This window comes from Aethalodelphis obliquidens, unplaced genomic scaffold (assembly GCF_003676395.1).
Source record: "Aethalodelphis obliquidens isolate GAN/ISIS:26980383/991018 unplaced genomic scaffold, ASM367639v1 scaffold55, whole genome shotgun sequence".
Lineage (NCBI taxonomy): Eukaryota > Metazoa > Chordata > Mammalia > Artiodactyla > Delphinidae > Aethalodelphis > Aethalodelphis obliquidens.
In genome coordinates, this window is record NW_020837999.1 from 10,003,371 (window position 1) to 10,030,959 (window position 27,589).

Genomic DNA, 27,589 nt, shown 5'->3' on the forward strand with positions numbered 1-27,589 from the left:
AAATCATCAAGCTCTCCATGGTTGTACTGCCGGGACCAGATAGCAACATCAATATAATCTTTCTAAAGGTATCCATCAGATCATACTTAAAGCTTTTCAGTATCTTCTCATTGCACTTAGACTAAAACATAAATGTCCAGGGCATTTGTTCCTGCCTATATTAGTTTCCTAGGGCAGATATAGCAAAGTGCCACAAACTGGGTGCCTTAAACAGCAGAAACTCATTGCCTCACAGTTCTGGAGACTAGAAATCTGAAATTAAGATGTCAGCAGTGTTAGTTCCTTCTGACAGGTGCTAGGGACAATCTGTTCTATGCATTTCTCCTAACTTCTGGTGGGTTGCTGGCAATCTTTGGTGCTCCTTGCCTTGTAGATGCATTATCCCAACCCCTGCATTCATCACATGGTAGTCTCCTTGTGCATGTCTATTTCCATATACAAATTTCCTCTTTTCCTGTCTTACAAAGGACACAGTCATATTGGTTGAGAGCCCATCCTAGTGACTTCATCTTAACAAGCAAAAACCCTATTTCCCAATAAGATCCACAAACGGGTACTGGAAGTTAGGACTTCAACATCTCCTTAGGGGACACAGTTCAGTTCACAACAATGTCTACTTTTCTGATATCATCTCCTGCCACTCCTCTTCTTGCTCTAGACCTACGGCCTTCATTCTGTTCCTAGAACAGGTCAGTGGCATCAACTTCTCTTAGAGATTTTGGACTTCCTCTTCCTCATGCTGAGAAAAACTTTCACCTGTCCACCATAAACTTCTCATTGAGCTCTCAGATCAAAGTCAGAGATTCTGGCCCTGAACATCCTATCTGAGATCTGTTTCTCCACCACCCTGTTACCCTATTTATTTCTGCATAACCTTCACCACTATCTGAAAAGATCTTGTTCTTTTATGTATTTGCCCCACCTATTTAGAATAGTGACTCCAAAAGCACAGAGATCCTGCCTACCTTCTTAAAGATGTATCTCCGGCACCTAAAACAGTACCTGTTACTAGTAGGGGCTCAATAAAAATTATTATATTATAATGAATTAAATGTACTCAGAAGTAAGGTATAATGAAAAAAAAGCACTGTCTTCCTCCTTCTGTTTCCAATTTGGTTACCTGAGCACTATGACAATAATAGAACCTCATTTATAGAAGAAAATTCAAGAGAAAACGTCAGAGTAGAGAAGGGAGAATCAGAATCAGTAGGTTCAAGCACATTGCACAGTGTTTTCATACAGGCTCTGGCCATCCTTGCTTAACATTTAGATATTTATTGGTCCTCACATATTAAAGCTCTCACTGGGTTGAACAGGTCCTGCTGGGGCTGCATTGGTCCTGGGCTCCTTGCCTTGACTAGAATGAGATCTTATCACTCTTTAGACTGAGTGGTTGGTAGTCAGAGCATTATCTCTAGCCAGGCCCAGTACATTCCTTTTTCCTATAGAAACTTCTTTTTTTTTTTTTTAAACTGTGCTAACATGAAAGGCCTCCCAACAATCCAGACCAACCTTTGTCTTAATGGAGTCTGAAGTTCGCTCTTCTGTTTATGATGTGTAACTATTGAAGTGGGAGATATAAAGTTTGCAGCTAGTATGTAATCAAAACCATTTGTGTATTCCCAAAGAGAAGGAGGAGGCAAGAAGGGGATGGGGAGGCAGGGAAGAAAAAGAAAAGGAAAAATCCCAGAATTGGAAGTTTAGAGCCTGTGCAGTGAGCAGGAAGTTGAAACTCATCAGGCTGTCACATAACAACAGAAGAAAAATGCTTTATGTATTCAATCATTATTAAGTGTTCTGCATGTCTATTTCCCACGTTATTTGCCCCTATATATTGATTTTCAGATGCTGGCGTTTTAAGAGCAGGAGAAATTTTTCTTTTAAGATAAAAATTGTTTCATTTTTGAAGGCCATAAAAACAAATTTCATGAGGTAAAAGAAGGGAAAAAATGTGATATCCTCACCTTCAAGCATTCTTTACTGAAACCAAAAAGCCTCTATTGCCTTTAACTTTGCAAGGCACTTTCTAGATGAAGGGGCACTCCAGGCTGAGCCACTTAGTGTGCCAATTTTACAAAACTATTTCAAGAATAAAGTGTCCAATGTCCAATGATGGTGTAGCATGGGTAGGACTTCAAAGCAAGAAAAGGTGATTGCCCAGTGAACCACCAGTACATGGCTTTCCTAGAGAAAGCAGGGCTTGCTAAGCCAAAATGGAAGAAGAAAAACTGGGAGAAGTAAAAGTCTTTGTGGACATTTTTCTCTTTTAGCTTTTAGAAAATTGCTTGAACATAGAAACCTCAGTTAGAATTGAATCATTAAATTTATGAATCCTAACATTGTCACATGTTAGGTCTAGAAAATGTTGAAGAAAGCAGAGGCCCACCTTTCTATCTTACGGATGAAAGAATTGGAGCACAGAAAGAAGGTGTGACTTCCCAAGCTCCTAGGTCTGTTTGAAAATAAACACTAAACATAGATATTCTTTTGTTGTTGTTGTTGTTAAGAGAGGATAGGCATACCTTGATTTATTGTGCTTTGCAGATACTGCATTTTTTACAAATGGAAGGTTTGTGGCAACCCCATACTGAGCAAGTCTATTGGTGCCATTTTTCCAACAGTGATTGCTCACTTTGTGTCTCTGTGTCCATTTTCACATTTTGGTAATTCTTGCAATATTTCAAACTTTTCCATTATTATTATATTTGTCATGGTGATCTGTGATCAGTGATCTTTGTTTTTTTTTTTTTTTTTTTTTTTTTGGGGTATGCGGGCCTCTCTCTGTTGTGGCCTCTACCGTTGCGGAGCACAGGCTCCGGAAGCGCAGGCTCAGCGGCCATGGCTCACGGGCCTAGCCGTTCCGCGGCATGTGGGATCTTCCCGGACCGGGGCACGAACCCGTGTCCCGGACTCTCAACCACCGCGCCACCAGGGAAGCCCCTGTGATTAGTGATCTTTGATGTTACTATTATAATATTTTTTGTTTTGTATATTTTTTTAAATTTTAATTTTATTGGAGTATAGTTGATTTACAATAAATGTAGATATTCTGATTGTGATATAGTCATTTTTTCATCTTTGGTGACCTAACAAGTGCCCCTCTTCTGTCCTTTGAAACCTTACAAAGGGTTGCCTTACTACTTCTGGAGGAAGAAGCTCACGTATCGCCCCTTACTCCATTTACTTCATCTCTATAAAAAGCCATCTTGAGAACATGTTTTATACACTCCAGGTTCATATAAATGGAAAATTGGATCCCATGTGAACAGAAGTGTTTATGGTAGATTCTTAAAGGGCAACAGAGTTTTGATGCAGCTTTGCCACTGGAAAAGTTCCAAAATTCCCTTTAATGGTGCCCATTTCTCCTAGAATTAAGGCTTTGCTTACCTCACCCTTACTCACTGCCTTCCCCCCCATTTTGGTCTAAATCCACTTATCCTCTTTAGCTCTCTAGATATTTCTGTCTTGGCTCCATATTCAACACTTTTTGACTCCAGATCAAAATTGCTCTTCAAGAAGCCTAAATAATCTGACACTTTCATTGTCACCTCTTTACTGCCCTTGGTCTTTATTGACGTGTTTGTTTATCTAGTCCTTGCGCACAGTACTCTGCTAAGTTCCCCTGAGCGTCATGTCTTCTTTCTATGAATACATCCTAAATTCTTGACCCATTTTTGCTTTCCTTACTTTCTATATTTATTACATTTGAAATATATGGATATGAAATTACATATGTCAATCAACTTAGTTCATTTCTATAACTCTTGAATATACTCATTGTGTGCAGTTTTAAAAAATAATGATAATATTAACATATGTGTACACTATCAAGCTTAAGGAATAGAATACTGTTAATATTGTTGAAGCCCTTTTAGGCTCCTCCTGATTGCACATGCGTTCCTATCCCTTCAAAATGTTTTTGTTATTCCATTTTTTAATGATTTGACCATTTATGCATACATCCCTAAGAGATGCTTAGTTTTGCTTTTGTTGAGGGTTACAAATATAGCATCAGATGCATATAGCCTCTGTGACTTGCTTTTCTTTCTTACTATTTTTTAAATGAATGCTTATCAATACATGGTGCTTAATTAATTTTCATTAATGCAAGAAATTCTATTATGTAACTATACCACAATTTACTAATTCCTTCTACTTTTGCTTGACAGATATATGGGTTATTTTCAGTTATTTGCTATTATAAAAATAGCTGTTATGGATATATATATGCATATATCCTGGTTTATTTATTAAATAGTTTTAGTAGGTTGTAAAATTAAGAGGAAATTTCCTAGGTCATAGGCTACAAGTACTTTCAACATAACTAGATAATACTGAGTTATTTCCTAAAATGGTTGTTGCAACTTATATTTCTATTTACTCTACATTCTCAACAACATTTGGATTGGCCAAGTTGTGTGAGGCGAACGTAATAACCACTACACTATAGAAACAGGGCCTTTTTTGTTTATTTTGGTAATTTGTGTGTATGTGTGTGTGTGTGAAATTATATCTCATTTATGGTGTTATGAAATATGCATTTCCCTAGTTACTAACAAAATTGAGCATTTTTTAAAACAATTTTTTGGCTTTTTTTGATCCTCTCTATTTAAATCTTTTGGTTTTTTCTATTATTAACGAATCACTGTCCATTTAATGGCACATTTCTTTCTGATATTGACCTAATTCTTTAGCAAAGAACTTCATATATGAGTACACCATTTGCTGGTTTATGTTACAGGGCTGAAGGGACAGAGTGGTGGGGTGGGGGAATTCCACCCCATTCCCTTCTTGACTTTACCAGAAGTGCTTTGGATTTCAGAGAGTGGTGTGTGGTACTAGGAATATCCATAACCTCAGAGGAAGAGTCTGAAGTGGACACAGTTACATCTCTGATAGCCCTAATCACATTCACCACACACCTGTTATCAGGATTTTCCTACTTGCTTCCTTAAACTATATACTGGTAAATTTCCAAATATGCTATTCTTTACCTGTGTGAGAGACATAACCTTTTTGGGATATTGGTGGCGAAAGGCAAGGAGAGTTGCTGAAGATAGAATGTACCCTTGGAAAATGGAAATAAAAAGACTGTGAAATAAAATGAAAGCATAGAAAGGGGAGAAAATGTTGGCAATTATTTACCATCTATATGATAGCTGAAAATTTTCTTTTTAAAGCATCTTAATAAACCAAACCTCATTTGATCTTCTAACAACCCTAATCTTAGTAAAGTTGGCAGGGCAGGTATTCTGATGAATATAGAATGAGAGGCAAGTGCTTGGGAATTGTTTCCTTGGGAAAGAAAGTCATCAGCTTGACTGAAGACAGGCTTTATAATGAAAAAACTGATAATAGATTTTTTTTTAACTTTTTGTTGAATTCCTGTGATGCATAGAGTGTGTTGAATAGATTTTGAGATGAACTTAAGAGGCAAGTTGTTTCCATTGGCATGGCCTTCCTGAGAGTCGCTGTTATTCTTTACATTTGATTTCCTTTTCAGGACCCAAGATATAATACACATATTTAATTTATCTCATCACTCTTGTGGGGCACCTTCCAACACATGCTATTGAATTGGTTAAGTGAAAGCATATCTCTATTTTGTAATCCATGAAAGCTGGTATTAAAGACAAAATAAATACACTTCAGGAAAGATAACATTTTTCACAACAGATGTGAGAGCAAAGAAACTGCTGACATGTTTATTAGCAATGGATAAACTGAACGTTTCAGTTTGGCCCAGCACTCAGAAAATGCAGATGTGTATGCAGATGCAAACCTCTAGAGTCCGCAAAAGAAAATTTGTATTGGCCATTCGACAAGATTTCTGGTACTTCTTGCTTGACAAGAAGTACCCTTGAGAGCGACCCATCTTATGATATTTTGGCAGTTTTGTTCCCTCTGCTCTGGTAAGAGCCAAGAAGTACAGAAGGGCACAGTATTTTGAGAAAAAGGGAAAAAGTAGAAGTGAGTTTGCTAAACTATTTTTGACCATCAAGTTAGAATTTAAAAAGTGGATCTGGCTTGGAATATAGGATGCCTGGGTCATCTTTCTTCACCCTAGGTTATTTTTACTAGTTGTGAATAAACTGATCATTCTTTAGCCTTTGTAAACATTTATTTAAATGCATAAGGCCTCAGTTTAATTTCTTGATTGTCCTTTCCCTAGTGGGAAAGTACTAGACTAAAGTCTTAGGAAATCTCGGCATTTAGTGACATTTTTTACATATGCTCTAATTCCAATCAGAAAGTCAGACTCAACAAAGGAATCCATGCTTTTAATAATATTTATTTAGAATAAAAAATACTTTAGGCAGTGTCCAAAAACTAAGAATTTGACAGTGTGTCTACTCTGGTGTGTATAATCACTGAGTCAATTAAATTTTTGATTAAAGTATATTCCTGCCTATTTCATCAGTAATTAAAAAAATAATAATAACAATATGAATAGCTACCTTTGTTTTATTCAACCACATATGTCAAGTGCTGTACTGGCTGCTTTACATAATAGTAATAATAGCTAACATTTACATGATAATAGTAACAATAGCTAATAGCACAGTGTGACACACTTGAATTTTTTTTTTTTTTTTTTTTTTTTTTTGCGGTACACGGGCCTCTCACTGTTGTGGCCTCTACTGTTGCGGAGCACAGGCTCCGGACGCGCAGGCTCAGCGGCCATGGCTCACGGGCCCAGCCGCTCCGCGGCATGTGGGATCTTCCCGGACCGGGGCACAAACCCGCGTCCCCTGCATCGGCAGGCAGACTCTCAACCAGTGTGCCACCAGGGAAGCCCTAAATTATTTTTTTACTTGAATTATTTCATGTAATTCTTTCAAGAACTTGAAGTCATCTCACTATTACATATATTTTACAGATGACAAAACTAAGGCTTAAGTTTTAAATTCAAAGTGACTCTCAGTAAGATATTCTTAAAAGGAAATTTAGCTAAGAGAACACTGTTTTGAGAATTTTTTTATTGTTTCCATAGTGTTGAGAGTGTTTTTATAAACTTGTTTAGACTGCAAAAGGCCTTGAAAATTACAATGGCATTTAATCCATAAATCTAACAAATCATATATAGATCTTCCTTGAGTTATGATGGGGTTAGTCCCAATAAACCCATTGTTAGTTGAACATATTGTAAGTTGAAAATGCATTTAATACACCTAACCTACCGAACATCCCAGGTTAGCCTAGCCTACCTTAAATGTGCTCAGAACACTTACATTAGCCTATAGCTGAGGAAAATCGTCTAACACAAAGTCTATTTTATAATAAAGTGTTGAATATCTCATGTAATTTGGTGAATACTGTACTGAAAGTGAAAGAATAATTGTCTGGTACAGAATGGTTGTAAGAGTATCAGTTGTTTACCCTCATGACTGTGCGGTTGACTAGGAGCTGTGGCTGCTGCCGCCCAGCCTCATGAGAGGGGGTCATATCACATATCGCTAACCTGGGAAGATATAAAAAGTCACAATTTGAAGTAAGGTTTCTACTGAATGTGTATCCCTTTTGCACTATCATAAAGTCGAAAAATCACAAGTTGAACCATCATAAGTCAGGGACCATCTCTACTGATTTGTTGATGACTGGCCATTGCTATTCTCTCCTCGGTGCCAGGAAAATGTGAATCTGTGGTGAGCTGCTCAAATAACTGAGCTCAGTGGAGGCAGCAGGATTCAGAAACCAAGAACCTAGGGCAGAACCTGCAGTCAAAACAGAAATCAGGCCAAAAAAATTTGACGTACAAATGAACCTATTAACAAGACAGAAATAGAGTCACAGATGTAGAAAACAAACATATGGTTGCCAAGGGGGAAAGATGGGGGTGGGGGAGGGATAAATTGGGAGATTGGGATGGACATCTACACACCAGTATATAAAATAGATAACTAATAAGAACCCACTGTATAGCACAGGGAACTCTCCTCAATGTTCTGTAATGGCCTATATGGGAATAGAATCTAAAAAAGAGTGGATAGATGTACATGTTTAACTGATTCACTTTGCTGTACACCTGAAACTAGCACAGCATTGTAAATCAACTATACTCCAATAAAAATTAATTAAAATAATAAAACAATGAATTTACATCATCAAGATGAGTGAAAGTGTAATTCAGAATTTGGGAATGCTGTCCTTATGGGTCCCTTCCAGCCTGCATTCTAACTCTCTTGTTTTCATACTCTGAAAACTTGATCTGAAAATATCTGTGCTAAAAAGTCATCAACATGGTTTAAATTTGAGGCATCATGTTGAATTAATATCTGCATGTATGTGTTTCTGGTACAACAAAAATGCATAAATGTATTTTCAAGAATGTTTAGAAACAGAACAGTTTGAATATTTGTTTCTACAAGCCAAATGTAATATTTTAACAATTTTCATTAAAAATAAATATAGTGATTGTGAAAGTATGCATAGGTTTTGTTAAACTTACTCATCTTCGTATTTCATGAGAGCCACCCGAGAAAACCTTGGTTTTAATTTGCTCATAATCACACCCTATTTAGGTCCATATCACATGGCTTGGTCATCTACCTTATTCACATGCTTCAAAATGGTCATGACTGTTGCTAACATTCAAATCCATTCTTTAAAAGTACAGATTTGCAGCACTGAGTAGATACCAAAGAATGTTTTAGAGGCCGTTATGGCAACACAAAAGGCGTAGTCACAAAAAATGTTTGGACTGAGAAACAGCAACGTCATTGGAATAAATATGTTGTTTCCAAAGGCAACTGCTTTCTTAAAATGTAAAGTGAGAAGTATTTCCTTTGAACATGCCAAACCTTATACATATAAAGCAGTTGTTCTCAAACTTCAATGTGCATCACATAATTTAAGAATCTTATTAAAATAAATTCGCAGATACCCCGGGGTCCAAGTCCCATTTAATCCAGTGGATCTGTAGTAGGGCTCAGGCATCTGTGTTTTAACAAGCTCTCCCAAGGGCCTCTCATGCACACGATCAACAGGCCATTTTCTACAACACACTCATCTGGACAGATTACTGTATAGCCACATGCTATACACCCAGGAATGTGACTTGACTATGCCATGTTTTCTTTTCTTAAACTATCTCATCATATCTTAATACCATGTTTGGGCTCTCATGGTTATTCTCAGTTTCAACTCATGTAGGATAGTTAAACTTTTCGCTACGACCGTAAACTAGTAACTCTTACTGGATTACAAATGAAATCCCCCAGATTCAGAATTGTAATATCTCCATAGTGTCCAGGACTATAGGCTGATAACTTTGTCTGTGTCTGAATATTTGTTTTAGAAACTCTTGGAAAAGAAGATGGTTTCATGGGGACACCAAAGTTTATAGGACAAGGTCCCAGCTTTGAGGTCACTTCTATTCTAGAGAAGGAGAAAAGTGGGTATGCAAGTACCTAAAATTTGATGCCCCAGAAGAGTCAAATGAATAGTTGGGTATCATTTTTTAAATCATGTTTGACCCACGTGGTTCATGTCCACTTGAGATGTTAGCAGGTGTTACAAGTAAAAAGGATTTCATGCCCAAAACACGCAAGATATGCTGAACTAAGCTTTCTTTATTATAGGACTTATCTGAAGATTTAACACGCTCATATGTATTATCACTGTGCATGAGGGGTTTTAGTATAGAGTTTTCTGGACTTACTTGGTGCTGGAGATTTTCACAGCTGACTAATAGAGTGTATCTGGACACTGGTGTAATATGTATCACAGTTTGGAAAATTATAGTTCAGGCAAATACACAGGCATTTTAAGGAAGGTGAGATCATTCCCAGAGAGGGTGATCAGGGAAGGTCCCATATAGATGTTGGCATTTGAACTATGCCCAGTGATTATTAGCAATCCTTTCTCAGCAAGGACAAAATATTCATAAAAAGGGGTTGACAATTGAGTTATAAGTAGTTATCATCCTTGATAAAGGACCCTATTTATCATCAGAGAAAAAGCTTTGAATCTGACAACTTGGAGAACATTAACCTTTGAGACAGCAGTGGCTGAAGAAGTAGAAGGGGGAAAGCCAAATTTCACAGGATTGAGAACGAAGAGTTTGCGAGAAAGTAGATTCTTTATTCAGTATTTGTAAAAGAAGATCGCAACTTGGTGTGGGTGAAAAAGGAAAGTGAGGGAAGCCATTTGTTTTAAAACAGAGAGGACTGAATATTTTATCTTATCTTAATGATTAAATTTTTTAGAAGCATATTTAAAGATTCTTTTTAAGTTGCAGGGTTCTGACTCATGATAATGATGAGGTCGTTCATTCATGCAATCCCTATTTATTAGGTACTTACTGTGTTCCAGCTCTGTAGGTTGTGTATAAATAAAGGCTCTAACCACAGATTTAGAAAAATGAAAGCCATGCTTGTCTCCTTCTTTGCTTGAATTTCATTAGCTTATCAGATCCAGCCCAATAAATCAAGTAAGACTAACAGAAAAGGAATTTCTCACCCCAATTCATTGTTATTATTAATAGGTAAAATTTACTCTTAAGATAAGCCATTGACATATTTCTTTATTTAGTAGACTAAAAATCAACAAAATCTTTGTGGGTCCTAATTGCTCTCTTCTGCACTCATCTGCTACCTACAGATGGTTACCTACTGTTGTGTCTAATGCACCACTCCCCACACCTCACATGACGCTAGTTGGAGGAAGATTAAAATACAAGATGGGGCTAAGGAGACAAGACACTTTTGAAGAACAAGGATGTGGGGGGAACTTGCTTTACCATATATCCAGAATTATTATAAAGACAATAATTAAGACAATGTGGTTTTGCATAGGGACAAACAAATAAACCAGTGAAACAGATTAAAGAGACCCAGAAACAGGCCCACTAGAAGACTGGCACCTGATAGGCAACAAAGGTGGCATGAGAGATTAGTGGGGAAAAGAAATTTTCAAGAACTGATACAAGGACAATTAGATATCCAGGTGGGAAATAAATGAAAGTGGGGTCTTATATTAGGCCATACATTAAAATAAATTCCAGGTAGGGTTAAAGCTGAAATCTGAAAGTAAAAGCTATGAAGATTTTATGAACATAAACAAGAATAACTTCAAGTAAACAAAAATAACCTCAGGACAGGAAAGGATTTATTTGAATAACCACAGACTAAAAGATTGATAAGTTTGACTATGTTAAATTAAATACTTTTGTTCATCAGAAAATCATAGAGAGGACTTCCCTTATGGCGCAGTGGTTAAGAATCCGCCTGCCAAAGCAGGGGACATGGGTTCGTGCCCTGGTCCGGGAAGATCCCACATGCCGTGGAGAAACTAAGCCTGTGCACCACAACAACTGAGCCTGTGCTCTAGAACTCGCGAGCTGCAACTACTGAGCCTGCACACCTAGAGCCTGTGCTCTGCAACAAGACAAGCCACTGCAGTGAAAAACCCACGCACTGCAACAAAGAGTAGCCCCCATTCGCTGCAAGCAGAGAAAGCCCCCATGCAGCAATGAAGACCCAATGCAGTCAAATAAATAAATAAATAAATAAATTTATTAAAAAAAAAGAAAATCATAGAGACTAAGACAACATGTAGTGTGCTTTTAACATATACTTTCAACATGTATAATTGGCAAAGAGAGTGTATTCAGAATGTATGAGAGTTTTATATATCAATAAGAAAAAGGAAATAGAATAGAAAAAATGGACAAAAAGCTTAAATACGTAGCTCATAAAAGAAGTCTAAATGGCCAATATACCTTTGAAAAGAGATATAATCTTATTAATAATCAGCAAAATGCAAAACCAAACTACAAGGAGAAACATTTATACTCCACCAGATTTGAAAACAGAAATCTGACAAAACGAAGTGTTGATGAGTATATGAAGCAGTGGAAACTCATATGCTGCTCATGGGAGAGAAAAAACATATAATACCTTTAGAAAACAGATTGGCACTATGTATGAAATTTTAAAATGTATATACCTCATGACCCAGAGTAGTGATTCTCAAATCTTTTGCTCTCAGGACACCTTTATACTCTTAAAAATTATAAAGAACTTTGTTTATGTGAGTCAAATCTGTAGGTATTTACTGTATTTGAAATCAAAACTAAGAAAAAATTAAAATATGCATTAATTCATTAGAAAACAATGTTGTTAAAATAATATTTAAAATAAAAATTAACATATTTTTAATCAAAATAACTATAATTTCCAACCCCCCCCCAAAAAAATTAGGGAGAAGAATGGCATGGTTTTACATTCAGCAAATCTCTTTAATGTCTGGGTGACTAGAAAACAGCTGGATTCTCATATTTGTTTCTGCTTTTGACTTGGTGCAGTATCACATGTCATGTAGCCTCTGGAAAATTCCACTCTACATTCATGAGAGACTGAGAGTGGAAAATAAAAATAATATCTCAGTATTATCACGGAAATTGTTTTGCCCTCATGGACCCCCTGAGATTGTTCTGGGAACCCCGGCAGTCTCTGGATCACCCTTTGAGAACTGTTGCCAGAGAGAAACTCATGCGCCAGGATGTGAGATGAAGATGTTCATAGCGGCATGTCCAGAATGCTCATCAAAACAACCCAAATGTCCATTTAGAGTAGGATGAATAAAAAAAAAAAACACTTATTTTCACACGATGGACTGCTATGCAACAGTGGAAATGAGCTAACTACAGCTACGTGTGTCAATATGGGTGAGTATCACAAATACAAGGTCAGCAAATGGAGCAAGTCATAGAAGATTACATACAGAGTGACTCCATTCACAGAAAGTTCAAAACAGGTAAAATGAACCATAATATTTAAGAATGTATACATTAGTGGTAGAACTGTAAGGAAATGTTAAGCAATTAAAGTCACAAAAATCATAACAATGGTTACCTATGGGTGGGGGGTGTTATGAGAGGCAAGAGCATACAGAATGTGTTTGAAAAAAAAGAAAAAGAATGTATTCGAGTGCTAGTAATGTTCTATTTCTTGACCTGGGTAGTGCTTACATAGGTGTTTGCTTTACAATTATTTGTTAATTATATTAAAATGTACATATAAAGTTTATTTACTTTGTTTTACTCATAAATATGCTATCCATGCATGTTTTTTTCAGTTACCTATTACTGTGTAACACACCACTTACCCAAACTTAGTAGCTTACAATAACAGTATTTTATTGTTCTTATGATCCTGTGGGTTGACCACCTTGGCTGGACAAGGGCTGAACTTTTTAAGATTGTCTCTCCAGTCACATGTGGGGCTCCTCAGAGAGATGACTGTTACATCTAGGGCTCACTAGCTACCTTTCTCTCTATGGGGGTCTCTCTGGCAGAGGAGACCACTTTACATTGTGGCTCAGGGCCCCAAGAGCAAATATTACAAGATGACAAGCCCCAATGTGAAAGTGCTTATTAAGCCTTGACATCATGCTTGATTATATCTCAATGAGCCCAGAGTCAATGCGGGTATGGTCTACACAAGGGCACGAAAACCAGAGTGGGGAGGTATGCTTCATGGGGAGATATATATATATATATATATATATATATATATATATATATATATGATATATACATATAAAAATATATACATATAAAGGTATATATATAAGCCCATAAAAAATTTAATTGGTTTTTTAAAATATATATACCTATATTACATATATATGTATATATATATTTCATATATATATTCATATATATATATGAAAAGTCTCAATTGTCTAAGGACAGCCCCACTTGAAGGTAAGAAGATGGTTCACATTATTAGTATGTCCCACTCAAGTTTATGATTCTGATACTTGTTATGTAAGTCACAAGTTTCCTTCTTGCAGTCACTGCCATCTTCATTCTCCTTAGTTCAAGTTAGCTGAACTAAAGTAACCAGTAAACAAATTGGGTGTTAAAAAGAAATAAAGAAAAAAAACTAGTGCTGAAAATCTGCCATTTCATCTGCACATGGACATGAGTGTGGTCATCTGCAAATAATTAGAAAGAGCAATCATCAGCAATGCTGCACTGGTTTCTAGGCTCAGAAGTTAATAGCAACTTATTTGACTTTCTTCAGCCAGAAAATCCTTACAATGGTAATGCAATAATAACTTCTATCAGCCTGGAAGATAACATAAATATCAAGTAAGGAACACATCAGCTTCTGGCCCTTCTCTGTGAGGGCACAGGCGTGTCCTGTGGGCGGCCTCCTAGAGTACAGGGCTCCTGCGTGTGCCACATGAGACTTGGTGTAAGACACAAGCAGGCAGAGAGGGATCTTTGAATGGAAAGATTCTGCCAACAAGCATACTGATTACAAAGTTCGGGAATTTTTTTTTCTTTTTCTTTTTTAGCAATTTGGCTGAAAGCCTGCTCTAGTCTAGCATTTCTTGTAAGAAATTATGTGGTAGTCCTTTTTCTATTGAGCCATAAGCTCTCAGGGGACAGGGACGAATTCATTGCTTTCTTTGTAACTCCCCATAGACCCCTGAACTCACTAGTACATTGTACCCAGTGGGTACTTAATCACTGTCATTGCTTTGGGGCAGACCCAAATCTCAAAAACCAGAGTCATTAAGAGCATGTTTAGCCAAATATTTTTAGAGTTTAAAAGAGGTTTTGTTTTGAGTTTGAGGTGGAGGCCCAGCTAAACTTCTTCTTTATTTCAAATAGCCCTGTGTCTTCAACAGAAATTTTGCATAGCAAAATATGTATTTACAAAGGATTCAGCTCAGCTAACTGCCCCTTGGCATATCACATACCCTCATGCTCAGACTCTCCCAAGCCCTTGAGAACTGTACACACCAAAGAGGAGCAATTCAGTCCATTGATTTGATGTTGAACTGGTGCTGATTTGCACCAAGTCTGGATAAGATGAAGCTCCTGAGTGGCTCCTGAAAAGTCCTGGAATGTAAAGGACAGAATTCTAGAGCAGAATTTTCTCTTCTTTTCTTTTCTCCTTAAATGCAATGGCTGGAACACGTATCCATATGTTTAAGGACATCTAATGGGACTTCTTATTTCTCTTTTTTTTCATCATTGATTTCCTTCAAGAGAGCTTCTATTCATGACTTATGTCCAGAATTTTCATTTGAAAATCCTATTTGAACTGTAATTCATTATCCATCAATAAACGATATCGAAATATCTACTTGTTGAATGAATGCTGAATGATTCACTTCAGATTAATGGGCAATCATTTACATACCTCCCAAGGGTCAGATACTGTTCTCAGTATCTGAGAAGGCCGCCTAGAGTAGAAGAATCTGTCATTGTAAAGCTGGTCATTTTTTGGCAGATGAGTTAAAGTGGATTACATTTCCCTATCCACTTCTCTCTCTTCTAATTTTTTAAGAGAAATGGAGGGATGACCCTGACAACCTTCACTTTTTATCTTCACTTAAAATTTTCAGGTTGGGTTTGACTTTTCTATGCCATGTACTCCTAAAGACAGAATTTTGTGTTAAGTGTGTCAAAATATGAATCTCATGCTAATTTCCCTTCTTAAATCTAATACTTCTTTTAAAAAGTTTTAGTGGAACATTTATAAGGAAACAAGAAAATAACTCCTATGGATAGAGACCACCCAGACTCCAGCACGATTTAAAAATAGTGACAGGATTCCTATTGTTCTGCCGGGATGGTTACCATGGCAACCATGCCAGATTTTCCGTTGTCTTAAGGCAGGGCATGGTGATAGCTCTCTGGGTAGTTATTGCTTCATGTAATGTGACCACAGTTGAATGATAAATTAAGTACTCTTGCTTACCACTGGGATAAACTGTGGCCAGTGAGGAGAAGGAATGTTCTCTCGTCATATATTCTCAGAGGTGGGCTGGTTGCTGTCACCAGAAAGATGCTTTCCAATCCCGTGTTCTGTCTTCAGGGCACCTGGCTGGGCCCTCTGCACCACGTGCAGGGCCCTCTCTATTCTCTCCTCACAGAGGCTTCTGCTGGACAGAGTGAAACTGGATTCTACTTTTCCCAACACCAGAGCTACCCTTCCTTGAAGTTTCTTCTAACCACTTTCATTTTCAAGTTTTTAGAAACTGCCTCTTAACTTTCCTTCCAGGCTATTCAGATGTTTGAGAGAAGTTTGTTTCCAAAAGTCTTATGTTCAGATTACACACTAGTTTTAGGAAAATGCTTACTTCTTGGCCTAAACTGGGAAATATGAATGGAAATAAAAGTAATTTATGTGTGATAAGTGAGTGGTCGGCAATAGTAAGCCTATATCTCTTTCAAACTTAAAATATATGTTAACTTTCTTTTTGATTCTGAGAAATGGTAAACTTCCATGCCCTTATATTTTAATGTGAAAATACCCAGTGTTTAAAGGTGCTTTTAAAATTTGACAAATAAAAGGAAAAATCAGTCTACCTTAACCAACATGAAATCTTGGTGAAACTGATTCTAACTGGCCAAGGTGCTCACTGCTCTCTAGACACCTCAATAAGCTAAGAATGTGCTCCTGTTCGAAGCAAAATAGACCCCAAGTGTTCTGTATGAGACTCTCACAAACATGCACATTTGCCTCCTCAGCAAGGGTCAAGTAGCACTTAACCCCTCACACAGAAGCTATGAGAGTGGATTTCTTCTAGAAAGCTACTCCTCTTAAACAGTGATGGTATCAGGAGACTGAGCAACAGACCAGTGATTTCCAAAACACATCTAAAGATGCATGCTAAGCCAGGGCAGGTCCTATTTCTAACTTCTTGAAATTTTAGAGGCTTTGAAAATATTCACTGCTGTAAAAAGCTTCCTTGACAGAGTTAGGGAAGAACATTGAGATTTCATGCCTTAAAAAATTAAATGGTAGTTTTTTTTCTTGACTTCAAAGGCAGTGAAGAAGAATATTTTTTTTTCCTTGTGATAATCCAGATTGAGAAATTTCCAGGAAAAATAAAACACTTTTCCATGGCTGTGAGTATTTCATGCATATTGATTTTCAAACAAAAGAGATATTGATATGGGAATCATCAAAGGGGAAAAAAACGCCCTGTGTATGAAAGGAAGCAAATAAGTGTTTATGAATCTGCTTTAGATTAGAGAAAGGCAACAGGGATGAGCTATCACTTAGCTGCTAAGAATATGAGATTAGGAATTTGGTAGACCTGGGTTCAAACCCAGCCTTCACCACTGGTTATCTGTGAAACTTTGGACAAATTATTTAACCTCTCTGTTTTCACTTTCTCATCTGTAACATGTGCATAGAAATGAAATCAACATCACTTCTAGAATTGAATGAGATCATGCATAAAGCACTTAACACAGTGCCTGGCACAGCTTAAAGCTGCTGTTAAGAGTTTTTATTTTTTTCTTCTTGCAAGAGATTTTTGTGGTTGTTTCGACAGTTTAACCCCACGTCTCTACCAAGTTGCCAAAAGAGAATTTTCCATCCCTGCCCCTCTTAACCACACCCTGTTTTAATCATGGACCAGATTTCAACACCATCCCCGAAAGGTCACCACCCACTATAGATTTTTCTCTGTGTAGTTTTAAATTTCACTGTATCCAGAAATGCTAACAGCTAAAGTGATGCTTAGCACCTCTTATTAAGAGATTGTATTGTTATGGTGTGCCACTATAATCTAGAAAGGAAAAATATGTGATTTAGACATCACGAGAATGAGGGCATTCACAGTACCCTCAATTCCAACGGCTTCAAGACAATACTCTGTTTTGTGCAAGGAAAGAAAAGTTTATACCTTATAAGGCCATCTCTCCAAGGGCTACAAATACCTCAGCAACATCGGCATCACCCAACACTTCCAAGTAAACCTCTATCTGTCTATCCATCCATCTATCTTACAAAATAGTTCCAACGATGGAACACTGTAGGCTCTAAAGAATTTATCTTCCAACTTAATTTATGTTTTATATTATTTTTACTTCAGATTTCAATTTTGCTTGTGAAACACACCACACCCAATTTATAATGGAATTATCCTCAGAACATTGGCAACTTTAATTTTGGAATAGACCTTGACGATTCAGTGGTTCTCCATCTGTATCAGCTCCTTCTTGTGCAATGATGGAAAACCTAACTAAGTTTGGCTTAAGCCAAAAAAAAGGTGGAGGGAGGGAGTGGAGGAGTGAATTTTTTGGTTCTCCCAACCAAACAGAGTAAGGGAGGAATAAGTTTTAGATGCAGCTATAAAGAAGGATTCAACAGGTGCCAATAGACCTTCATTGCTCTGTCTTTCAGTTCAACATTTTAAGTTGTGGCTTCATTCTTAGGTTCCATGAGTTGGCAAGATGGAAAGTAGTTCTAAGCCCAGTTGGGCCCAGGTTTATGCTAGAAAAACAAAAAAATTCCCCCCTGCACCTTCCTCTCAAGTCCTAGTGAAAGACTCAGTGCATGTGAAAATTATGTGAACAAAAAAGTTTGAATAGATTGAGGTGCAAAAGCAAGGTATTTGATGGAGCGACTCCTTCTCAAGTGGCTTCAGGCAACAATGAAATAGTTATCTAAATTGGGCTACCCTGCAACTGTCACACTTTTTTTTTTTCTTTTTGCGGTACGCGGGCCTCTCACTGTTGTGGCCTCTCCCGTTGCGGAGCACAGACTCAGCGGCCATGGCTCACGGGCCCAGACACTCTGCGACACGTGGGATATTCCCGGACCGGGGCACGAACCCACGTCCCCTGCATCGGCAGGCGGACTCTCAACCACTGCGCCACCAGGGAAGCCCTTTCTTCTTCTTCTTCTTTTTTTTTTTTGTGTGTGTGTGTGTGTGACACTTTTATATCTGATAGAATATTTGGATATAACCCAGTCCTATATGACCATCTCAAAGCATCTTATCACATGCTAAACAGCTTCTCACTATGTGTTAGGCAAGCTGTAGGGTTTGAAGAAATAGACATCTGTACCATGAACTTTCATAATAGCCACTTGTTCATGTAAGCCATCAGACATTTCAACCTAGTCGAGGGGAAAATAACAAGGAGGTAATGAAAACTCTTTCGGATTTTGGGTGTATGTGTGTGTGTTGTGCATACACAGAGTTTAAAAACAAAACAAAACAATCAAACAACAACAGAGAGCAACTCACGTCTTTGAGATATATTAGATCCATAAATATTATTCTCTCTTAAGTCCAAACTTATCCAGACCCAGGGCACACAAAATGATTTAGAACAACATTGCTGCTCCCTTTTGTTGAGAAAGGTCAGAGGGTGTGGAATTGGCATTGATTGACCACTCAGTGGTTTCCTGGGAATGCTCTCGATGACTTCAGGGAATCTCACAGAACACAGAGATTTGCCTGAGATGGTCCATTTTAGAGTTTGTGTTATCTTCAGCCAGGACTAATTCTTCCATTATTTTAATCAGGGGAAACAGCTGCTGTCATTTTTTTCTACTCTGATATACACTTGTAAAAGTCCTAGATTATTGGCTCAAATTGTGAGCCTGTGCAGGGTTTTGTTTTGTTTTGTTTCGTGTAGGACAGGGATAATAGAATTATTTAATCAGTTCCACACTTTAAGCAAACATTGGAAGAAGTTTTAACTCTTATGAAGTATGAACCTCAAATATTTTCCTCCCTGTTCTTGTATTGGGTCACCCATAGCAGAAAGCTTCTCTCAGTTCTCACAATCAAGAAAAGATAGAATTGGAGTCGTTCCAGATATCTATGGAGAGAATCTGGGCCAGTGAAACTCGATCTGGACATAGAAATTATGCTCTGTTCTTATTTTTAGAAAATAAATGGCTGCTTTCTGGTTACCACGAAAATTCCCTTTTAAAAGTTCTTATGAAATATGGTCACACCACTTAACACTTGCATAAGGCACACAGAATACGTGGCTTTCATTTTTATAGACTGGACAAAATTCCTCACTATAGGTTGGGACCTATTATCATGGCTAGCAGAAAAGGATCCATGCATAGGTTAATTTTGAGGCTGCTTGTAGCATCTTTGTTTTTCCTAGACAATTCAGATTAGAGTAAGTAATCTGCCTATTGTCTTTCTGGTTTCTTCTTATAAAACTAAAACACTGTAGCTTTTTAGTTTAGTAACGTTTTATCACATTGGAAACCAAAGAGGAAGGGGAAGGTTATCAGCTTCACAAAAACAATAAAAAAAGGTTTTTTAAAAATCAGAATTTCAGATTCGCAGAGAGAAGTTTATCTGCTATTTTTATTTATTTATTAAACTCTCCAAAGGATTTATGCAAGTTTTTAGATTCTGCATGTGTGCGTCTGTGTGTGCGCTCATGCGTGTGTGTGTGTGTGTGTGTGTGTGTGTGTACACACTTGTGCTCACATTAACTAGAGAAGGTGATTGAATTATGAGGGATTGTTCTGAAGAAGAAACAATAAAGTAAAGTTGACTAGATTATGGGATTAGACTAAGGGCAGGGTTGACCAAATTTGGGGCTTGTATTGGGGCATTTGGTTGAATAAAATCTGAAAAGCTACACAACCCCCAATTATTTCTGGTAGCGTCTTCTGAGAGTAAGATATGTTTTAATTTGGACCTGACTCTACATGGAATGTTGCCATACTTTTCCTTCAAGATTTAACTGAAATTTAGGTTTCCATAGAAACATTCCTCAACTATTTCCCACCTTCAAGAGTAGTCAGCCACTTTTTCCTCTTCTGTAATGGTCATCATTTTTGTATACCTACATAGGCAACGTCCTCAGTAAAGGAAGAGTCCTGACTTGTTCATCATTTAATCCTCTCTTCTGTTTCAGTGGAATGTAGTGGGTAGTAAACCAGGTATAATTTTATTCCTCAAATGTCTGTGTGCTATATGAAAAGATGTCAAAACTCAGATACATCCCATTCATTCATTTATTCAATTATTTATTGAGCAAATATTATGTTCCTGGCACTATTCCAGATGACAGGGATGTACCAACGAACATGCAAAGAATCTTGCCCTCACGGCAACATACATATACAGTATACTACGTAATGATAAATATTTTTTTAAAAAGTAACACTGAGAAGGAAGAGTAGGAGTATTGAGGATAAGGAGGTTTTAAAATTTTAGATGAAGTAACAGAGAAGATAATATTTAGTGTAGATTCCAGTCTTATACAGTCAAGATATAAGACTTAAATAAAGTACATGGAGCACAATCACAGTAGTTGCTATTTAAGGAAAATTTATCATACCTTAACTTATAATTAATGATTCTTGGATGGGAACTTTCATAGTTTAAGTTCCATGGGGTGAGGAGAAAGAGCTTGTTAAATAAATTCTTGGCTTTTAAAAAGATTGTAAATAGAATTTTAAAGCAATTTAGGTGAAAAACTTTCCCAAACAATTTACAGCTGCAATCTAAATATAAATATTTGGTATGTATAATTAAAATCATTTTCTGTATTCACTAAATAGATCCCCTGAGTGTCACTCATACAAGCAACATATTGTTAGCCTAACTCCAATTATTTTAAGCATAGAAAAGTTATAAATTCCCACTTTAAAAAGTTAATTCAGATAATTTCATTTATTCAAAGAAGTTTTCCTACCAAGATGAATTAGTGTTATTTCCCTGAGCATATTTAAATTCTTACAAAACACACATTTTTAAAGATGTATTTTTCTTGTGCTCCCATGTCTAGCTAGCTAGAGTTTCACGATCCAAAGAGGTAAGGGAAATTCACAAATTATGCTTTTGCTAGAAACAAAATAATGTCAACACCTGATGATGAGATTTGGGAAGTATCTGTAGAAACAAGAACAAGAAGACATTTCTCACCTTTGCTTCAACAAGCCTGCCATAGGCATTTCAGTTTGTTTCTGAGTAACACACATCTCAGTTGTCCATCTTTATCTATTAGACCTTTGTGGCAGTTGACTCTCCCTGGTAGATAAGAACAATACATGTGTAATTTAAGAACCCTTCCTCTTTATTTCAGTTTAATTAGTTATTTCTCACTAGGTAATTGAAAATCAAATTTCTCCTTCAACCAAGTTTATCCTTTGCCTTATTTCCTTGGCACCCTGTAATGTACTCAGTCTTCGGCTATCTCCTACAACAGCACACAAGATCTGATTTCTCAGATGCCTTCTCTCTAATAGCTCCCCATCTTTGAAGATTGAGGTATTGGCTGGTCTATTAGGAGCCACCTGCTAATATAGTCTACAGTCTATTAGGAGACCACCTGGTCTACAGTCTATTAGGAGACCACCTGTCTCCTAATTGGGCTGGTCTACAGTCTATTAGGAGACCTGCTGGTCTACAGTCTATTAGGAGACCACCTGTCCTTTGGGGTGACATTATAACAAGGATTTCTTCAGTTGACGGTGCTTTTCCTTTTTAAAAGGGAAGTTTGAACAAGCATTGCCTGGAATGCAAAGAGATTTTCCCAAAGTTCTTTGGGACTGGATGTAGGGCACAAAGAGAAAGGCAAGAGCTGTATGTTGCTGTCTAGAGAAAATTTTAAGCCTACTAACCCACAGTGAATTAGTTGATATTTTTGCATCATTTTCACAGACATGGACCAAATTCTCAATTGTTCAAAAGCAAATTTCCATATGTGTCAATTGTCCCCGAAATTTATTTTTTTCTTTCTCCCTTTTGTTGGACACTTATGAACTTAAGAGAAAACATGTACAACAATATCCTCAAAAAGACTACATGTAAAATAGTAGGAATTTAACTGATGAAATGAAAAATTTGAATTATCGTAGGATTTGAATCATCCACGCTTCCATTAGATTTAGCTAATACAAATTATTACGTTAATATGCTCTATCACTTTTTCATGCATTACCAGTTTTCACCCTCTTGTAGTCCTAATATAACCACTTCCAAAAAAAGCAGGAGTTCTGGACATCTCTAGAAGTCGCTCTGACACTGAGCCGCCCGATCTTGAGCGGACGTGAAGATTGAAATCTGAAATAAAATTTGAAGGAATATTTAGAAGTACAAGCTTCCCCTTCAGCGTTTCCAATTTAGCCTTCCCCCTCCCCACATTTAACTGGCCTCCTTCTGGAAAGCTGGCCGGCTCTTCAAGGATCAGGATAACTCCTCCAGTTACACTCTATATGGAAGCTCTGGCAGTTACTCTGCTGTTTTTATATGAAGGTTTTATTAAGTCTGTGCCAAACAGCTTCCCGTCAGTGAATCAGCTAAAGATAAAAGTTTTTACTCAAGTGACAACTCTGTAATAAAGGCAGTTTGTGTGTGTGTGTGTGTGTGTGTGTGTGTGTGTGTGTTAGAAGATGGAGATTTCCCCATGACGGATACTGGATTTTCCTACAAACACACATCAAAGGAAAAGCCTGTTTCTCAACTGGTTCTCATGTTTTCTTCTAGTTGGCTTCTTATCAAGATGATTCAGAAAAGGCTGCTGAACTGTGGTGCACAAACAAGGACATGGGGTACTGATGACTCAACCTTGTCAAATCCGGTGGGGTTTCTCTGCAGAGCCCAGGGAGTGACTGTCCACTTGAAAAGATTCCCTTCTATCAAGACATGTGGAGAGAAACACAGGAAGGCCTGGTTATAAAAACTAAATGGAGATTGCATTTGTTTTGAAGCTCTTCTTAACATTGCTTTTAGCATTACGCTATGTGTATGGTAGTTGCTGAGGAGAGTAAAACCCAAGGTGGCAGCCGCATTATCCTCCCCTTTCTGAGAGTGGTACTAATGGGCCCTAGAGGAGTGTCTTCTAAATTTTAGTAAAAACTAAAACCTTTTAATTGATAATTATGACATTTGGCTACGACTATAAACTCAGAAAAACTTGTGATTTTAGGCTTTCCAATCAGGTCGGAACATGTTTGTTTGTTTTTCAAAATTAGGTCTGATTAAAAATATTTCTAGTTGATGGAAACTGGGTTGTTTCCAGTTTGGGGCTAGTATAAATGAATCAGCTATAAACATTTGAGTACAAATCTTTGGTTGAATTTATGTTTTTATTTCTCTTGACTAAAGGAAAAGAGTAGAATTGGTGGGATATCTAGTAAGTATATATATTTCACTACATACTTTACTTGTATGGTTAATCATATAAAAGTGATTGTACAATTTTGCATCCCCACCTGCATTGTATATGAGCTCCACTTGCCATATCCTTGCTAACATTTGGTATGGCTGGTTTAAAATTTTTTTGCCATTCTATGTATGTATATGTGTATGCATGTATATATGTATTGCTAACTTATTGTGGCTTTATTTTCATTAACCTAATGACTAATCACCTTGAGCATCTTTTTCTGTGCTCATTTATCATGTATATATCTACTTTGGTTACACGTCTATAAAAACATTTTGCCTGGTTTTTTTTTGCGGTACACGGGCCTCTCACTATTGTGGTCTTTCCCGTTGCGGAGCACAGGCTCCGGACGCGCAGGCTCAGCGGCCATGGCTCACGGGCCCAGCCACTCCGCGGCATGTGGGATGCTCCCAGACCGGGGCACGAACCCGCATCCCCTGTATCGGCAGGCGGACTCTCAACCACTGCGCCACCAGGGAAGCCCACATTTTGCCTTTTTTTTGATGTTGTCTTTTCATTATTGAGATGTAGAGGTTCTTTGTGTAATTTATATACATTCTTGTCAGATACATCTTTTGGCAATATTCTCACCTAGTCTGTCGTTTGCCTTTTCATTTTCTTATACTGTTTTTTTAATGAGCTAAGCCTTTAAATTTTGTTGGAATCCAATGTATCAATTATTTTTTCTCATTTGCGGATTTTTTTGGTTCAATCTAGAATATCTTTGTTTAGCTGAAGTTCACAAAGATTTTCTCATATGTTCTTCCAGAGGGGTTTTAGTTTTAGCACTTAAACTTAAGTCTACAATCTATTTTGAGTTAATTTTTCTGTATGGTGAAAGTAAGAGTCAAGATTTATCTTTTTAATTGTATCTTACTGTTCCAGCATTATTTGTTGATAAAAATATCCTTTCTCCATTGAAATACCTTGGCACCTTTGTCATAAAACATTGAGCAAATATGTGATTGTTTATTTCTGGACTCTCAAATCTATCCCATTGATCTATATGTCTATCCTTTTGCCAGCACCATACTATCATACTATCTTGATTGCTGTAACTCTACAGGCTTAAAAACAGGTAGTATAAAGTCCTACAACTTGATTTTTCACTTTCAACTTTTTCAGGGTGACTATTTTATGTCCTTTGAATTTCCATACAAATTTTAGAACTCACCTTTCAATTTCTACAAAAAGAAACCTATTTTGGGGCTTCCCTGGTGGCGCAGTTGTTGAGAGTCCGCCTGCCGATGCAGGGGACACGGGTTCGTGCCCCGGTCCGGGAAGATCCCACATGCTGCAGAGCGGCTGGGCCCGTGAGCCATGGCCACTGAGCCTGCGTGTCCGGAGCCTGTGCTCCGCAACGGGAGAGGCCACAGCAGTGAGAGGCCCGCGTACCACAAAACAAAACAAAAAAACCTATTTTAACTGGGTTTGCATTTGAATCAATAGATCAATTGGGGAAGAATTGACAACTTAATATTGAGTCCTATGATCCATGAAAATGGTATATCTCTCCATTTATTTGGGTTCTTTTAACCTTATCTTCACATGTTGTAGTTTCCAATGTACAGGTCTTACACATGTTTTGTTAAATTTATCCTTAAGTATTTCAGGCTTGTTTCTAGTTTCTTATGATGGAAGCATTGACTATTGATTTGAGACCTTTCTTCGTTTCTAATGTAAATATTTATTACTATAATTTCTTCCTTAAGTATTAATTTAGTTGAATTCCACAAAAATTTTAACAGTTTTATTTGGTTAAATTGACCTACATTAAAATGTATATATTTAAAAGATATCATTTGAAATATTTTCTGAAGCCATCATTACAGTCAAGACAATGAACGTATCAAACACTACCAAGTATTTCCGTGGTACCAAGTAATTTATTATTATAAACAATCTCTTGGTAATCTCCCTCTTATTCTTCCTCACTTCGCTCTGGTTCCTCCTGGCAACATTGATCTGCTTTCAGTTACTGTAGATTAGTCTGCTTTTTATACCTTTAAATAAGTAGAATCATATAATATGTATTCTTTTCTATCTGACTTCCTTCACTGAGTATAATTATTTTGAGATTCATCTATGTTATATTATGTTTCAACAGTTTATTCTTTTTATTGCTTAGTAGTATTCCATTTTATGGATATACCACAATATGTTTATCCATTCACATGTTGATGGACTTTCAGGTTGTCATCAGTTGTAGTGGTTCCCACTTTATAGCTATTATATATAACATTTCTATGAGTATTGGTGTACATCTACTTCTATGGATACATGCTTTCATTTCTCTTGGATAAATACCCAAGAATGGAAAAGTTGGATTATATGGTACATGTTTGTTTAACTTTTTAGGAAACTGCAAATCTGTTATCCAAAGTGGTTATGCCACTTTACATTCCCACCTGAGGTATATGAGATTTTCATTTGCCTCATTACTATATTATTCCTTAAATTCATATTTTATTTGAATGTTACCTGAGAAAATCTCTTATATATTTTAAAATACTCAAGATTTCCATTTGACATTTCATCTATGGACGAAAGCCTTTCAAGATAAAATCACTCTTAGGGGGACAATTGAGCATGGTGTTACATTTTTCATACAAATACAAACATTACTATTTGATTCTGTTCTGTTCTGGTGCCAAAGCTGAGATATGAGCCTGAGGGCTGCAGCAGCAGCCATGCTTATAGTTTGCCCAAAAGAATGGGACCAGCATGCAGAGAAAGAAACAAAGAGAGAGAAGGAGAGAATAAAAGGTGGAGGGGAGACAGACTGATAGAATTCAAATCCCTTGCTTCAGCATCTTGTTACATGAGATAATATATTTCACTTTTTTGCTTTTAAAAGTGTCTTATATGGGGCTTCCCTGGTGGCGCAGTGGTTGGGAGTCCGCCTGCCGATGCAGGGGGCGCGGGTTCGTGCCCTGGTCCGGGAGGGTCCCGCATGCTGCGGAGCGGCTGCGCCCGTGGGCCATGGCCGCTGGGCCTGCGCGTCAGGAGCCTGTTGCTCGGCAGCGGGAGAGGACACAGCGGTGAGAAGCCCACGCACCGCAAAAAAAAAAAGTGTATTGTATGTCATCCCTCCCCACAAGCTACATATTTTAATTAATGAGACCACAGGAATAACACACCATGCAATTTTAAAAAGACAGAATGTAACATACTGCTAAGTGATAGATACCTTTGTCCTTCTATTATATCACTTCTATTATATCATCTCTCAACCTCTGCGTGATCAGTATTAGGCAATTGTGAAAGTGAGAATTCACTGGGAGCCATTGACGATATAGGAAGCTGTATAAGTTTCCGTTGTTCCGAAAGCCTCTGTTTAAAGAAAGTTCTGAGACTCATACACCTTTCAGACCTCCACCTGGCATCCTGTACCACCATCACCCACTTTGTCTCTTGTGTTCCCACAGCATAAAGCTTGTCCTATTTTTTTTCAAAAGCTTTCAGGAGCTTCCAAATATCAAACAGCTTATACAGCTTAATATCAAAAAAACAAACAGCCCAATCTAAAAGCAGAAGACCTAAATAGACCTTTCTCCAAAGAAGACATACAGATGGCCAAAAGGCACATGAAAAGATGCTCATAACACTAATTACTAGAGAAATGCAAATCAAAACTACAGTGAGGTATCACCTCACACCAGTCAGAAT

At 37.4% G+C, this 27,589-nt stretch overlaps 1 long non-coding RNA gene across 1 annotated transcript in view; it reads left to right on the plus strand.

The window, feature by feature from the left end:
* The window catches only part of LOC113609222 (uncharacterized), a 107,518-nt gene that overhangs the window by 74,970 nt on the left and 4,959 nt on the right, over positions 1 to 27,589 (plus strand). The window contains exons 2-3 of the long non-coding RNA XR_003428563.1: positions 23,239 to 23,303; positions 23,860 to 23,887. This is a non-coding gene — a long non-coding RNA (uncharacterized LOC113609222). The remainder of the gene's footprint in view (positions 1 to 23,238; positions 23,304 to 23,859; positions 23,888 to 27,589) is intronic.